The following is an 18225-nucleotide window of genomic DNA, read 5'->3' as shown; positions in this document are numbered from 1 at the left end:
TTCCTGAGAATTTCTCTAGCACCAGGTTTCTCTCTAACCCCACACTGTCTCCCTCTATCAAGACATCTCTTTCACTGCTCTCTCCCTCTATCTCACCACCAACTCAGTCTTCTTTAGATAATGCAGTCATCTCTATCTGAAAGGTTGTTACCTTTCTAAGGATATACATGCAACAAATGAGTTTGAACAGTCAAACAGAAGAGGCTTGTCATCACCATTCTGCTTTGTTTTGTAGAATACGATTAAAATCCTTATTTTAGTAAATAAAATGGAAATTAAGCCAAGCAATACATGCCAATCTTTAATTTTCTTTTTCTTTGTTCAGTATCTCCCCTCCCTCTAGGAGAATACAGTGTGTTGTTTTTTTGCATAATTAATTCAGACTATAATTTTGTGGCTCTTTTGATGGCTGGGCACAGAAAATGCTTTGCAAGGGTTGTTTAGCTACTTGGCAATCCAACGGTATTGAATCTTGTTTATAATAATATGTCTTTATGAGCCTTATGTAACATACATAGCCTTAAAAGGATAAAAGAAATCCTGTCAATATAGGTGTTACATTCAAAGAAATTCCTCCCTGCTTTTCCCATTAACTGGGTCCCAGCCCATCTTAACAGTGCTATTCAACCGTATGAAGCTTCTTTTGTCTTTGCACATAGCTAATGTCACCACATTTCCTCCAGGGTTTACAGAATTTAGAAGACTACAAGCATTCAAGGATAAAAAAGAAAGAAAAAAAAACCCAGTCCAGGGAGCTCTGCGTATAATTATTGTTAAAGTTCATTACAGTGGCAATGGAGAGAAATAGAGCATTCCTAATTTGGTTAGGGGAGAATGTGAACATCAAAGGCAACTGCTACAGAGGATGGAAGCAGTGTCAAAGGCGCATGCTCAACTCTGCACCCGGACGACTTGTGCACCAGTCAACAAACCCTCATGTAGGAATCTCATGGAACAAGGCCAGGGCAGGAAGTGGTTGGAATGAGCTTGGGCTTCACAGAGAGCACTATTACAGATTCAGAATTGGGAAGTTCAGAAGTAGACACAGGCTTAAGGACTCTACATGCCTTTCTTTTTATCTCTACTTGTTATTTTTCCCCCTCCTCATCCTGTGTTCTCATTGCCATCGAGATCTACCATCCATTATGGTTCTGGTTTCAAATCCTTCGGTAAGGAGCACAACCCTCTGGTCTTGTGATTTAATTATACCATGTCCCAGTCCTACTGAAAAGAAAGGCACCGTGGTTCTCCAATGAGCAGTGTACAGGAAGCTGGACTTTCTGTTTCTGCTCTTGTGCATGAGGCATTATTGATAAAGCAGGAATATATGCATGTGCATCTTCACGGTGTTTCACAAATAAGAGAACAAATAGGAAAGTCCAGATTTAAAGTCACATTCAACTGAACCCCAAATACAGGTTTTTTTCCTTAAATGTGTATTGAAGATGAGGGGTAACATTTGGTCAGAAATGCATTATTTCTGTTGAAGCAGATCCCTTTCTGTGATTCAGTACCAGAAAAAATCAATAATAATAACAGCAGCAACAAATAGAAAAAGGAAAATGCCGTTGTGGAAAGAAAAGTCTTTCTCAGATCTTTACACAACAGGCCTCCCTACATCATGCTACTGTTTCCTGTTCTGTTGTGCAAGGCAAAGTCCTATTCCTTCCATTGCCCTCTTACTTGCAATATTCACAGATCACATGCCTATCCTACATCTTCTAGAAAATGAAGGAAAACTCTCCAAATGGCTCTTACCATTCTCCCTCATTGTCTCCCATATTTCTGCTGTCATGCCCATGATTTTCTTCCTTGAATTTACTGAAACTGTATTTCTACTCATACCATTGGACTTGAAAATGTAAAATTATAACTATTTCATCATCAATTATATCTCACTATGATGTGTTTAAGAATAGGATGAGTCTACCCAAATGAGAAAAGTCCCCTTTTTGGAGACACTATAGATGTGGGGCTTGGATTTGAAAGTCAAAGAAAGGAAAGACATACAAGATGTTAACACCATCTACAGCAGCATGCAATCCCTTCCTTGACAGTGCTACTAACATGATCAAAAAATCAAATTAATTTAAATACCAAAACGTGTGGTTCCAAGGCAGTAACTTTAGATAAAACCAATAAATTGAAAGTTTTATGGAACTTCTCATGAGAAGAAAATCATTTTTATTTGTTTGATTTGCTGTGGGGCTTCTCTTTGCAATCCTGGCAAATCTGGAACTCACTATATATATCAAGATAACCTTTAATTCACAGAGATCCACCAACTTTTGCCTCCTTGCTTCCTGAGTTCTGGGATTAAAGGTTTATGTCACCACTTCTGTTTAAAAATACATTTTAATACTAAAATAATTTATTTGCAACCAAGTATTGAGTTGTCTTCAGGAAATTTACATAAGGAGTTTCAGAAAACAAGGAAAGCAATTTCTCTTTTGTAGCTTGTTGCAGGTGAGTAAGGAAAATTGCCCTGCAGAGTACTTTTTTATACTAAGAGACAATGGTAGCAATTTAGCCCTGTAAACTTTACCCTCTACAAAACTAAGGAGGAGCCTCAAAAAATTGTGTCTTTCTCCCAGGAAACAATGACTAGCCAATAGTAAATGAGCATATGGACTCAGTTGTTAGTTGGAGTCCTTAGTTGTTTTCCTCCAGGGAGTAGGGCAAGTTGAATTCTATCTATGAGCACCACATGGATAGTAGTGGAAGAGATAACCTACATTGTATGAGAGCATAGCATAGGATGAATTATAATGCCAGAGTTCTTATTTTGTTGGATCACAGGAATACCATTGTTTTGCTATCCTGACTCTATGTCAATGTCTTTATGAGAACAGGGTATGCTTTTAATGATCACTTAGGGTCATTGATGGAACCAATATATACAGAGATGAGGCATCCTACATTTCAAATAGCTGCTCACAGAATCTTTGTGTAATGGTGATATGTATTCAGTGCTTAATAAATACCGGATGATTAGCAGCATCAAAAGAAATTCAGATACCCCTGCATTGATCTATATTATAAACAAAAGACAGCATTGTACTTGAATTCCTATAGTTCCTATATCGATGAGTTATCTGTCTGCTAGGCTTGAGCAGCAAAAAGCCTATAGTATCCAAACCCAGGCTAGGGTCACAGGTAAAGGCAGGAAATGTATCACCACCATCATCATACTTGTGTAAGGACTAAATAAGCCTAAAGTCAAGGACACAAAAGCAGAATGAAACCTGTTTCCCTCAACTATTCTGAGAATTTCCAGTTGTGTAATCATGTTCATTTCATAAATACCTTTGTACACAGTGGTTGTATTCATCTTTAAAATACTGGCAGTGTTTAAGGACAAAAGAAAATCCACACTGATTATCGAGTTCCCCTTCATAAAGGTTATATGCCCAGTGAAGCTTTGTGGAGACCGTAGACCCATTTAATGTGGCAAACTTTAATTATTCAACTCCCTCGCAAGACTCTACTAGTATTTAAAGTGTATTATTTTAAAATAAAGGTTTCACTTTGCCTAAGCATTAAGACTTAAAAAAAACATTTAACTTTGACATTTCATTTATAGGCATTTTAATTATCTGGATGGTTTCCTTTAAATGCTAGATGTAGGCAGAGGAAATTTGTACTTATATAGAGGAAAGTGCTTCTAGGAGTCCCTCATTTCCTTGTGTTATGAATTTTAATGCCTTACTCAGGTCAGGTTTTCATAGTCACGAAAAAGGAATATGTTGACCTTAAACTATTGTATAGTTGCAACAGTATTTTTAGTCTGTTTGTTATGGGTAGATGGGAAATATATTTTGTTTATGTTTTCTTTTCAAAAGTTCTTGCAGTAAAAGTGAGAGGGCCTCAGGCAGCCAAGAAAGGTCTCAAATTTTTGCTATTTTCTCTTTTTATGTGTTTATTTATTTAATTTTTCTCAGGCAATGAGGTAGCAGTAAGACAGAATGGATCTGCATAACTTATACTCAGTGGGTCATTCCTAGCACGAAAGGGCAGCTAGGTTGATAGCAGGCTTTTCATGTAGTTAAAACCTTGCATCTGCTTTAGTGCATGGCAGGTAAAATTGCTTATATGTGATCTCAGTTCTTGGAGCTCCTGGACTTTGTCTCTCCAAAAGATAGTTTCAGTTAGATGCTGAGGGTGTCCATTTTTCTGAAATTATCAGGGATTTACCAGACTGTATCACATGCTTCTTTGATCATGGATACCAGAAATTAATGGTGCATTTCTTGTGCTTTATTTTTATTAATATTTTACCATATTCTTTATACTTTTTAATGATGAGTTTTGACCAACAATCAACAATGTTATAATGGCTGTTAGCCAATACAAGATGCTTCTCAAATATGATGTTTGTTATCACAGGTAGGGTCAAGTAGATGCATATATACATGAAAATAATTATTTCATTTGTCATTTCCAGATGATGAATGCCCTTCAAGTTAGTGTTCTTCAGTTATATTGTAGTAAAAAGCCTCTCTGTTTGAACTTCCTAGATTACGGTGAGCATGCCTGGGTACCTTCTATGCAGGGAATCAAATAATTTTATAATACAAGCCTGACTGGATTATTGTAATGGTGACAATGTGCCCTTTTAGCTATAAAAATTAGAACTAAAGTATGTGATCACACATGAATAGGTAAGAGATCAGTATTTTGCATTAGATTTTGCTTTAGTACTGATAACCAGAATGTTTTCTTTTCATCAACAACCTTGATGAATATACTATATTTATAATGTTCATTTCATCATTTGAAACTGCCATCTATTGTTCATCAGGAATTAGTGTAAGCAACATTTTCTGTTCCATTACAATGGTGAAGTAGAATCATTTGAAACCAATGCCCAGGACAGGAATGAGCATGCTATCAACCGTTATTAAGTACTCAGTAAATACTTCTGGGTTGCGCTCCTGTTCGAAGTCCTTGGGTCATGTACACTGCCAATAAGAAGTGCGTGAGAACATATTTGTGTCTTGCAAAGTTATGCCTCTGTATGGAAACTTGCAAATCTTAAAATGAATAAAACTGCTCCAATTCTTTTTTTTTCTATCAATATGAAGCTAAACTGCAGTCCACAAATTTTAGAAAATGGAAGGGTTTAAAGGCCGGAACAATTTCTGACTCCTCTGTCCCCCCCACCCCTGAACACTCTACTCTCCCTGGACATGGACAAGCCATCTGTTGCTCTGGCAGATTTACAGTTCATTCACACTGTGAATGATAGGAGAAGGAAGTGAGCAGAGCTAATCAGAGCTAAGTAGTTAACGAGCACAGGGCTAACGAGCTGGTGAGTTAACGAGCTAAGCAGAGAGCTAATGAGCTGATGTTTCCCACTGCATGCAAGCAAATACATCTTTCAGGTGATTGTTTACCTTGCCTGTACTTAGCAGATGTCCATAACAGCAGAGAAGGTTTTTGACATTTTCCAAACATGTCATTTGAAGCAGACAGTTTTACCTTCAGACTTAGGTGTGAGAGCTTTCTTTGCCACCATTATGACCCTGAAATGAAGCAATCCTACTTTATGACGTAGGCTTCTGACCACTCTTCATGTTATTTTACATGAATATTATGATCATTTAAATTAAATTTATGTAGATTTTCTACTTGATGCCTATGCCACACTAATTAATAGGTGTTGTACAAATGACCATGTGAGAGTAACACAAATTTTAAATTGGATTCTGTCCCTACAATGTAGGTCATGTAGTTGAGAAGAGACCCAAAGAACAATTGAAGGAAGAGAGAAAATGTTTAGCACTAGGCCTCAGTGATGACAAACAGAATAATTGATAAACCAGTATTTCCACTGAAAGTTTCAGTCCAGGAAGGAATGAGATTGGTGTGCCTGAGGAAACTCATGCTTTTTCTATGCTTAGAGAGTGTGTCACAATTCACATCATACCTTGTCAAAGTGACATTGTATATAAACTAGAAGCATGATCACAGTTGGAAAATTCTGTTACCATTATCCCTAGTATCATTTTTCAGTTGATTAGAAGCTACCTGCATCTGAGTCTGTTAGGCACAGGCAAACATCTTCACAACTTGTGAGAGAGCAGGCCAGGTCGATTAGTACTCTCAGTGAGTCATCTGCTGTGTTGACTGGATTCATCCATTGTATCTGGGTGGGATGAAGTGAGAAGTTTCTCCTCTGTCAATTGCCTGAGAAGAGTATGATGCAGTTACCAAGGTGGCTTTTGGACGTTGTGGTTTTCTTTCCCATGATTACACTAGAATACTGAGGCTCATCTTTGTTAACCATAAGTGAGAAGCGAAAAGTGTCAACAATAAAATTCAACTACTCAATTGGTATCAAAGATGAAAAACTAGAGTTTATACTTGCACTTTGCAAGTGAATACATATTTGGTTCTCGTGTAATTCAGTTGCTGAAACTGTCTGTCTCTCATTGCTTAGAAATTTCCTTCAGCACCCTTGGGCTTGCTCTTTCTCCTATACACTACCAACTTGTCATCATTTCTGATTGGTCATAATTCAGTAGGTTTTTCTTGGATTAGAAAAATAATACAAGTTTCACTGTTTCAGTGGATGGCTTTGTTAATTCTATATCTCAAAATAAGAGAATTTCATACAGCAATGGAAATAGCTAGTCATCACTGAAAAGTCACACTATAATATTTACTTGTAAAATAAGCAATGAAAAACACTTTTGCAGAAATAGAGACAGATTAAACCAAGAGAAACTTAAGCAGGTTTTCTGTCTTCTGATGTCTACCTTGCATTCATTCATTGTTTCTTGATTTAACTTACAATATCTTGGTAATGGCACTTACTCAGTGATTCTGTTCTAGGCACTCAAAACTACAGTGGGACAAGAGGATAAAGAGAGCTCACATAGATAGTCCCAATGGAAATATCAAAAAGTAAAAAGGAAAAAAATATTTTTAACAAAATAGAGAATTCTCAATATCTAAATTCTCAATGTCTAAAATAGCTGAGAGGCACTTAGGAAAGTGCTTAACATCCTTAGACATCAGGGAAATGCAAATCAAAACAACTCTGAGATACCATCTCACTCCTGTCAGAACGGTTAAAATAAAAAACCCCATTGATAGTTTATGCAGGAAAGAATGTGGAGAAAGGGGAGCACTCCTCACTGCTGGTGGGAGTGCCAACTTGTACATTCACTTTGGAGATCAGTATGGAGATTCTTCAGTAAAATGGACATCAGTCTACCACAAGAAACAGCAATTCCACTCTTAGACATCACCCAAAAGATTCACAGTCATACAACAAGGAAATCTATGTTCGTAGCAGCATTATTGTAATAGCAAGCACTTGGAAGCAACCTAGATTTACCTCAACTGAAGAGTGGATAGAGAAAATGTGTTACATTTACACAATGGAGTACTACTCAGCAGAAAAAAAACAATGGAATATTGAAATTCGCAGGAAAATGGATGGCACTAGAAGAAACCATCCTGAGTCAGGTAACACAGACACAAAAATACAAACATGGGATGTACTCATTTATATATGGATTTTAGACATGGAGCAAAAGATTGTTAGACTATTAATTCCACTGCCAGAGAATCTGGGAAACAGGGAGGATCCTAAGAGAGACATGCCTGGTACCCCAGAAAAAGAAAATGGGACAGGATCTCCTGAAGGGATCTGGAGCATTGGGGGAGGAGATGGTTGGGGAGAGGGAACTGGGAAAAGGGAGAAGAGGAGGGGAGAGGAGGACATGGGGGAGCAGCAAGGTTGAGTAAGAGGAAGACTAGAGAACAGGATGAGAGATAATATAATAGAGAGAGTCATTATAGGTTTTAAGAGAGATCTGGCATTAGTGAGGTTTTCAGAGATCTACAAGAATTATGCCAACTGGCAAACCAACTAATAATGTAAAAAACTACCTTAAATGCCCTTCCCAGAAAAAGAGCTTGATAACTACCTTGTATGCCATCCTAGAGCCTTTATCCAGTGGCCGATGGAAGCAGAGGCAGACACCCACAGCTAAACACTGAACTGAACTCCTGGAATCCAGTTGCAGAGAGGGAGGAGTGATGAGCAAATGAGTCAAGACCTGACTGGTGAAACTCACAGAGCCAGCTGACCTGAACAAGAGGGAGATCGTGGACCCCAGACTGGTGATTAAGAGTACAGCATAGGACTGATCCAGACTCCCTGAACGTGGGTGCCAGTGAGGAGGCCTTGGAAATCTATGGGGCCTTGGATAATGGATTAGTATTTATCCCTGGCATATAAACGGACTTTGGGAGCCCATTTCACACGGAGAGATGCTCTCTCAGGCTGGACACACTGGGGAGGGCCTAGGTCCTGCTGAGGATGATATGATAGACTCTAAAGATTCCCCCATTATAAGCCTCATCCTCCCTGGGGTTGCGGAGGAGGGATGGGATGGAGCATTGGGGGGGGCTGATAAGGAGCAGGGGAGGAAAGGAGGGAGAGGGAGTTGGGATTGCCATGTCTAGCAAGCTTGTTTGTTACTTAAATACATTATAAAGAGTTTTTTCCAAAAAAAATGAACCTACCAAAAGCAAAAAAAGCAAGCAGTGTGAGAAGAAAGAAGTTCATCTTGATGCAAAGGACAAGCTATTTTAAAGAAAACGTTGGGGCCAAGGAGTGCTCTGTTAGGGGGTAGAAATTATGAGTTAATGCCAGGAAGTGGTGGCTCACACCTTTAATCCCAGCACTCCAGAGGCAGAGGCAGAGGCAGAGGCATAGGCAGGCAGATCTATGTGAGTTCTAGAGCAGCCTGGTCTACAATAGGTAGTTCCAAAACAGTCTCGAAAGCCACAGAGAAACCATGTCTCAAACCCCCAGCTCCCCCCCAAAAGAAATTGTGAGTTAATTATAGAGTAAAATAAATATTTAAAATAAGCATGTAGAAATCAGACCAAATTGTGCAGCTTCAAAGACAAAGATAGAGGCAGAAAGGGGATGAGTTGAGGTGCTCACCAACAAGGGTGAGCAGGACCACCTGAGCCTCTTGTCCCTCTAAGATGGGAGTTAAGGACTTATTCCAGATGTAATAGCCAATTAATGGATAGTAATCATTCAATGCTTTAGAATGATTATTGCAGTTGATCTGTGCTACAGAGCATATGAAAGTTCAGGACCTGAGTTTGGGACAGAAAAGAGTTCTTATCTGGGATTAGCAGATTCAATCACACGCCTGAATTCAGGTATGTTAATTGTACAGTTGGACCCTTTAGGGCAGCAATTACATTTTCCCTGCTCCCTGTCTTATCATATTGTGTTTTCATCATTCTTGTACCAGGCAAGATTTATAGTGGAGGGACTAGGAAACCAGCTCAGCCACACCACCTTTGACCTAGAATCTGTCTTGCCTATGGGATGTGCTGACCTAAGGGTGGCACTGAGATTGTGGAAGTGGCCAACCAATGACTCATCCAGCTTGAGACTCATGCCCTGAGGATGATCCCACCCCTGACAATGTGGAGGACTAGGACTCAGGCTGGATGACCTAGAAATCTAGGACAGAAGCAAACACAGCCGGAGGGAAAAATGTCAGTCTAATGATGCCTAGCAATATCATGCTGTACTCATAGATTGGTGCCCAGTCCCGAACAGCTTCACCCATCAACTGGTGGAAGCAGATGCAAAGACCCATAGTCAAACATTAGGTCTTAGGCAGACCTGGGGATTCCTGCTGAAGAGAGGGAGGAAGAATTGTAGGAGACAGAGGGGCCAAGGGCATCACAAGAAAACCCACAAAAACAACTAACCTGGTCTCATAGAAGCTCCCAGAGACTGAACTAAAACCAGGGTATCTGCATGGGACTGACTTATACATTCTACATATATGCTACAGTCATGTTGCTTGTTCTTCTTATGGGATGCCTAACTATGGAAGCAGAGGCTGTTTCTAACTCTTTTACTGACTTTGGGGGTCCTATTCATCATACTGGATTGCTTTGCCTAGCCTTAATACAAGGTGAGATTTTTAGTCTTACTACATCTCTATATACCATGTTTTGTCAATACCAATTGGAGGCCTACACTTTTCTGAATGGTAACAGATGAGGAGTAGATTGGGTGTGGGGGAGAAAGGATGTATGGGGAGGGACTGGGAGGGAAGGAACAAGGGGGAACTGATGCAAAAAAAGCAGAAGCTGTAATTTCTTGTTAGTAATGGCAATTAATAGTTGTGGAAAAGCAGAGCACACATTTTTGTTTTGGCAGCAGTGGTAAATAGGGAGAATAAGAAAGAGACACTAGGGAAGGAGAAAGAAGGCAGAGCAGAGCCTTTTCTCTGGCTTAGTAGGTGAATGAACCTTCTGTCATGACATAAAGCTTCCTTAACATAAATAAAATAGTAGAAAACATCTCTTGGGCAAAGTGTGACCTAAGTATTGATTTGCATGTAATCAATCAAACCAAGGAACAATCAATTTTCTTATCTGGAAAATGAAGATTAATATTTCAGTTTTCTCTCATGAGATTATCTTGTTCATCTTTAAAATCCTGAGTGTAAAATTGCATGCGATAAGAGCTCAAAAATATATATTCATCAAAACTTGTCTGGAGTTGGGTAAATAAGACCTAAAAGAACACTGGATGTAGATCTGGACCTTCTACTTAGCCCAGCTTTGTGGAAATATAGATACACACGCACACACACACACACACACACGCGCGCGTGCTCGCGCGCGCATGCACGTGCGCAATGTTTAGCTCTTAGTATGCTTATAGTTACTATGTGTTACAGTTAGAAGGACATATGATCCTAGCAGCCAACAGATGGTCACCTTTCTGAGTGTAGCAGATAAATTTGAGTATAACAATATAAAGCAATAGTTTTAAATTAGTCTGACAAAGGCGTAAAATGTGATGACTCTTCTTAAGCAATGCAGCTTTCTAGGGATGGATTAGTACAAAGATTTTTTATGTGATTGTAAAACACAGCTTTTGTATGAATAATATAAAGTGGTTTTGTTACAGTATGATTGAGTTCTTCTACATTAAGTGAAGTTTGAAATTTGGAGAGATATTTTATATATAGCTAAACATTTCATTGAAATGCCTGAACTGAATAAAATTTAATGCAATTTGAAACTGTGTGTTATGTTTTTACTGAAAATAATACTAAATGAATTTCTTAGATTGTATGTTTATGTACCCAGAGAACTATGTTGAATCCCTAACACAATCTAGGCAATTAGAGATGGGACCTTTGGGAATTAATTAAGGTTACAGCATGGTACAAAGGTAGAACCCTTATGGTAAGATTAGTGCTTTAAAATGAGTGAGCACTAGGGATTTTGTCCTTTCTTTACAAAGTGTGAGTACACAGAGAAAAATCACATTTATATTGAGGAAGAAAGTCATTAATGTAAGTCAAGCATTCTGATACCTTGGTCTCAGATTTCAGCCTTCCAACCTGTATAATAGGAATATATGTTTTATAAGATGTACATGCCATAGAATTTTGTAACAGCTGCAAAAGCCAACTAAAGCAAGTATATCACCATTTAGAAAGACAGTTTGAACTAGAACAATGAAACTTGCCCTGCTACTAACTTTCTATTATATTGTAGTACAGTATTTGGCTATTTCCATACATACTTTAAGCACAGCTACAGACAATAGCAATGCCCACATTGGAAGTCCTCTCCATTGTTATCATTTAGTAAATCAAGTATTACATGCTTTATTACTATTCCAAACTCTTTTTTTGAACATAATTATGTGGCTACTTACAAATACATCTTAACTCAGTAAAGTTTTCTCAGATCAGATAATGATATGGTGAGTAATCATTATAAACATACACATACCTTTCATGCCCTGGATAGTAATTTATGCTATCCTTTGAATGAATGTTGTATTTTAATTGCATTGACATTACTGGATCTGATAACTTGCGTCTATAACTATCATTAGGTATATTACTATTAATCCTGGAAGCAATTTGGATGGGCTCTGTTGGTAGTTGGTGACCCCCAAATTATACCTGCATTTTTCTATTTTTAAAAGTAAATCAGAATGTCCTCCCTCCCTCAGAACAAAATCCTAGCCAGAGTACATCTTTTAAGACCCTATTCAAAAATAAGTATTATTAAACGTTCCCTGTCTACAACACCATGAAAGACAGAATTAGGAATCATAACAACTTTCTTACTGTACATTCTTGCATGGCTGTAGACTGAATTTTCCGTTTGGTAACCACCAGCTCGAGACAAGAGAGAGAGAGAGAGAGAGAGAGAGAGAGAGAGAGAGAGAGAGAGAGAGAGAGAGAGAGAGAGAGAGATTATTATTCATGAAAGCCTGGCCTTAGCTTAGGCGTGTTTCCAAGTATACATTGTGTGTGTGTTAGACACAAGCAAGTCAAAGATGATTTTTTTTGTTTTTGATATTGTTTTATGTTGAGAAGGTAAAGTATATATCACCTGTGATATCGAGGCTATATAGGGAAAACAATATATTTATTTATCAGAGAGAGAGAGAGAGAGAGAGAGAGAGAGAGAGAGAGAGAGAGAGAGAGAGAGAGAGAGAGAGAGAGAGAGAGTTGCACAGACCAGCAGTCAGAAGCGTGGCTGGCTTCCAGGAGAAAAAAAGGAAGCCCCTTTTCCTTTCCTTCCCTTTTATCTCTACCTTGACCACGCCCTGTTGGGCGGATAGCTCACTCCTACACTGTCTTGTAGCTTTTCTGGGTTTATTATTTTTATGTCTGTAGTCAGAATTCTTAGGTGGTCTTCCTGATCAAACCTGACCCTCATTAACTTTCAGTGAATCCAGAGCCTTTCACTTACTGTGAAAATAAAAGTATAACCTCTTCAACAAAGCAATATATTTTCTCACTTCCATTTAAAATTAAAACATTCTCAAAGTATCTAAGCTTGTTACATCGGCATTCCCTTTCATAATATACTGTCTCTCAGCAGCTGTCATTTTCTGTTCAATACCATTCAAAAATTCAAAAACATCAAAACAACATAGGATCCAGACTCTGGATGTTTTCCATCTTTCTGTGGCCTATCTTTTAATATTATTTTATTTTATCTTTGAAGTCTTTATCTAATTACCTGTAAAATATTTTTTTTATTTTTACGAGACAGGGTTTCTCTGTATTGTTTTGGAGGTTGTCGGTCCAGCCTGGTCTCGAACTCACAGAGATCTGCCTGCATCTGCCTCCCGGGTGCTGGGTTTAAAAGCGTGTGCCACCACCACCCGGCTGTAAACTATTTTTAATGACTGTCTATACTTGTTTTCTTTAAATTTTTATGCCTACACACGTTTTAAGCATCCTACATACTGGTTAGAGTTTTTTCCTGCCTGGATTTGTTTTCAGTGAGTACCTGCAGCATTCTCTGATCATATCAGACAAATCTTAAACTGCTATGTCAGCTGCCAGTATGGCTGAGTTTAACACATGGAGCTCCAGTCCACTGGCAGCATCTGGTAGCTATATCTCTGTATGCATAGTGGTCAGCAGGAAGCCATATTTGACTCCATGTTCCAAATATTTATTTTAAAGCTTTCTCAGGCCTTATGTGAATATATATGGCCACATGTTGGCTACCATGTGTAGACAGAATTTTCTTTTGGGGGGCCATCAGCTCACAAAAAATGAGACAGAAAGCTATTATTAACCATGGAACCTTCACATTAGCTTAGGCTTGTTTCCACCTAGCTCTTATAACCTAAATTAACCCATATTTTTCAACCCGTGTTCTGTTATGTGACTCAGTTTCCTTTACGGTGAACTTCCCATCCTGCTTCCCCTCTGTCTGATTGGCAGCTCTGCATTTTTTTTCCTTTCTGAGTAACCTTTCTCCCAAGAAAGCCTGTCTTACCTTTTCCTGCCCAGCTAATGACGATTCAGCGTTTTATTAAACCAATCACAGCGACAAATCTTCACACAGTGTAAAGGAATATTCCACAACAGGGGACAGCTAGCAAGCACACACTACAGAGGGTTTTCTTCTTTTGTGGATGATTAGGAAGAATGCTACAAGTCAGTAATGAAGAGGAGAGACTTATCTCTTGTATCCTGGTTTCCAGGAAAGGTGTGCCTTTTGCATGGTACACACATAGTCTTCTACCTTAACTAAGCTTATGCGTGGCTGATATATGTGTACACTTAGAGGGATCCTTGACTGCTTACATTTTTGTTTTCTATCAGTGACAAGAGTCAGCTAGTAACTCAAACTAGACACTCCTGAGAGGCAGTTTCTACATTTCTTCAGCACTTAATCATATCTGTCTTCACATTTTAACATTCTTAATTCTAACTCAAAAATAGTATTATTTGCTTATTTGGTATCAACAAATATAAAAGGAGACACATAAAAGTAAAGCCTGTGCAGGATGGTCCCCATGTGTGTTCAGTATTATTTCAGTCACTTTCCCATTGTCGTGACAAATAGCTGTCAGAAGCAACTTAGAAGAGATTTCGTGAGAGGAGTGAGGGTGAGTGGGGATAGGGCCATGAGTGATCAGCTTGGGGTTAGCCATAGGGAGTAGTACAGAAAGACACTGCTGAAAAGGGAGTGTATTTCAGATTCAGGTAAAATCCTGGTGCAAGGCAATCCTACAAGAATCTGTAAGGATGACCCCAGGTAAAACTCCTAGTAATAGTCAATATATAGCCTGAACTGGCCATCACCTATGACTAGATTGGTACTTAGCCCAATCGTTATCAGAGAGGCATCATCTAGCAACTGATGGAAACACATGCAGTCTCACAACCAAAGGAGGGAGGGAGAGAGAGAGAGAGAGAAATAGAGAGAGAAATAGAGAGAGAGAGAGAGAGAGAGAGAGAGAGAGATATTTAAAAAGAGAAAAAGGAAATTGTGGCTTTTTGTAGGTTAAAAGAAAGCTATTGTTGGGGGGGGAACTCAGCAGTCTGAAGCAGCTTACCACTTGGAATCACTTAGAAAGCAGAACAACAAAAACAACAGTAACAACAGCAGCAACAAAAAACTGCTGCCCAGTTTACTTCCCGAGGTAGTAGGTTGCTCATTTTCGGGGTAGCTCTTCACTCCTTGGTTAAAACTTCCTGGGAGCATCCTTACAGACACACATAGAGGCCTGTTTCCATGGTGATTTTAGATAAAGCCAACTTAACAGTGAATAGTAAACATCACACACAACACACACACACACTACCCACTTAGAAATAAAAAGTATTATTCCCCTTAGCCAAGTACAGGAGACCATTGTACAAAGTTATATTGAAAGTAATTTTTGATAATTGTACAGTATAGGCCATAATAGAAGAGGGAGTAGGGGGACAAATATACTATAGGAAATGTAGCAGTTTTAAATATGGCTTCATTTATCCCCAAAACATGGTGAAATCATCATTCCTGGAGGCTTTGTATTGTTACGGGCCTTCAAAGACTAGTTCTCAAATATTTCTATATTGTTCCTTTAGCCAAACTTAAATGTAAACACAACAGATAAAACTTTTATTTTTTAGACAAGGTAAAGGATCAGCAAGATGATTTAGTAATCTGAAAAAAGTGTGACTATAGAATAGGCATAGATTATAAGCCTTCATGCAAGTGAACATGATCATTTTTCACTAGTGTTCCTATCAAAATTTATATGTGTCTTTTGGAAACAGATTAAATGGGTTTTACCTAAATATGAATTTTGTTTTATGAGAGCAGTGAAGTTATTTATTGAATGAAATAATTTTAGTGTGATAAAACACATGTTAGTCTTGAAGACCATCTGATTATAATTATTCTATGCAACAGACCTAACGGTAAAAAGCAAAAGAAAGGAAACATTTGAAAATGAGGATTGCAGTGATGCCACTGCATATTCATAGAGAAAATGAATATACCCACATATACTGTGAGGTTACAAAAAGCTCTTGCTTGTTTTCTCCCTTTCTATATGGCTATTCTCTAGCTCCCAAGTGAATGTCTCATTTTAAAAGCCTTAGGAATAATTGCTGAGCACCCCCAACACACATACACTTGAAGAATGCAGTTGGCAATGCTTGTTAGAACACCTGCTCAGAGCACATCCAGGTTCTCAATGCTGCTCTCCTGGGAAGTGATTTCAGGCTGTGCTTCCCAGCATGGGGCTTCGTGCTAAGAACTCTTTGAAAAATATCTGACATTGAATTGCAGGGCACTCATATGCTGATGATGTTGTTATTGTTTTTGTTTTAGTACCGTCTTCCTACATCAGTGTTTCACAAAGTCAAACAAAGATCCAACCCTCATAGCTCTTATCTTCAATTCATCCTACTAAGGAAGCATTATATCATTGGAAAGACTCCGAAGCTGCTCAGAAAGAAAAGACCAAGATGACATTTATTATCTATGTCACCTTTTAAGACAAAATCTTTCCTTTTTTTCAATATATAATTTAATTCAATATTACTCAGAAAAGTTTGGGTGTCTCTTTTTTTCCCCTGCTGAGTGCCACTGCCTTTTTGCTGGCACTTATCAGCTGTGCTAGTCAGTTACTGGTTGAAAATGAAGTCTTTCTCATTATCTCTGTGACATGATCTCTCTCATTTCTCATGATCTCTGTGACATTCAAGAGTCACACTTTTTTGCCCTTTTATCCATTGACTAGAACTCTAGATGGTCCTTGGCCTTTAAACAACCTAAAAGTCCCTCATTTTCCTTATTAGCCCTTCAGGATTCTATCATGATGGTGAGGATGAGGATGTCATTAGTGCTGGGACTGGAGATGCTCCAGAAGCACTCTCAGCATGTATCCTCTAGTAGAATAATATATAAACATTCTCATGTTAAATATATAAGAGATCACTGTCAAATGAAATGACATTTTGGCCATACTATGGTTGAAACGTGTGGCACTGAGGGTTTACTCATCATTACCCAGGAATGAATAGCAGAAGCACATATTAAAGGCCAGTCTCCCTTCTAATTTGCATAGCAAGTCAGCCCTAAAGGCCTCCTCCATTAAGATACAATGATTACTGCTCACTGCACAAATCAGGAGAAATCAGGCTGCGTGCATGCATGACGTTCATACAAGGACTCAGCTGACAGATGAGGGCACCGAGGCAGACACAGGAGAGAGAAGCAGTAAGGCATGCATGGGTTGACACAGATTCTGCCCAGTGTGACTCCAGTGCGCAGATGCAAGTCCTGTGTTTGCCACCTTCAGTTGCTTGTGGCATCTAAAACTGACATCCAACTAGAAGAAACATGGATCCACCCTGGAATATTTATAAACAACCCTCATGAGACTCTTGCACTTGGCCTAACTCTGTTCTCCAGATGAACCTGGTTTCAGAAACACCTTTTTTTGGACTTGCCTCATAAATTACTCACCTAGTTCTGTAATTGCCTGAAATTCACATGTTGATGAAATTTTTTGTTTTTATTAATTAGAAAGTTGGAAAGTGGCGGGCATGTGTTTCTGTGTGAGGTGGTGTTGGACTTTGTGCACACTGAACTGATATTTTGCACACTTGGACAATAAGAATACTGTGTCTCATTTGACTACTTAACATAGGAGGAGCATGGGGAATCTCAGCATTTGCCTCTAGTTTAACTCTCCTTTGTCTTGCTTGCAGGCTATATCTCAAAGTTCCAAGATGAGTTCTCAGACACACTTTGACTGCTATCTTGTGATCAGCCAGTGCCTCTGAACTAAATCTTCCTTACCTCTGACATGATTAAGCAATAAGAGTATTTACATCATTGTAGAAAAAAAAGCCAATTCTGATCTTTACTGAGACTCTTTCCCCTGCAATAATCCTTCTAAAACAAGAGCAGGAAATCATAACCTAAACTTTGTGTTTATAAATTCTGTCACTATTTCCTAGACAAGTACCAGGGAAGCCCACTAATCGCAGTTTTCCCAGCTCATCAGGCATGAAGTAGAAATAAGGTTTCAAACCCAATGGTAAGAAGTTAATCAGATGTCTTCTATTTTGAGGAAATATGGTGTGAAATTAAAGCTCAAGCATGAGACATGCCAGGCAGTCTGTGGGATGCCACTCCCATGGAGGAGGGCTGAGATCTCCCCCACAGGCTACCAACCCCAACATGTTTTCTTCCATTGAAACCTTTGTCTATTGTGATTGTTTGTTTCATAAAACATCCTGGAATATTCCGTGGCCATGGTGCTAATTGATCCCCATGTCAAATGATAGGCTCACAATCCACTTGTGAGAAACCTGTTTTAAATTATCCTGCCTGTGCATCATCTAGTAACTGCACGAGATCTTGCTATGAGAATATCACACT

The sequence above is a fragment of the Mesocricetus auratus genome, unplaced genomic scaffold, assembly GCF_017639785.1.
Source record: "Mesocricetus auratus isolate SY011 unplaced genomic scaffold, BCM_Maur_2.0 Super-Scaffold_100015, whole genome shotgun sequence".
NCBI classification, from domain to species: Eukaryota; Metazoa; Chordata; class Mammalia; order Rodentia; family Cricetidae; genus Mesocricetus; species Mesocricetus auratus.
Note: the sequence above shows the minus strand (reverse complement) of the source record.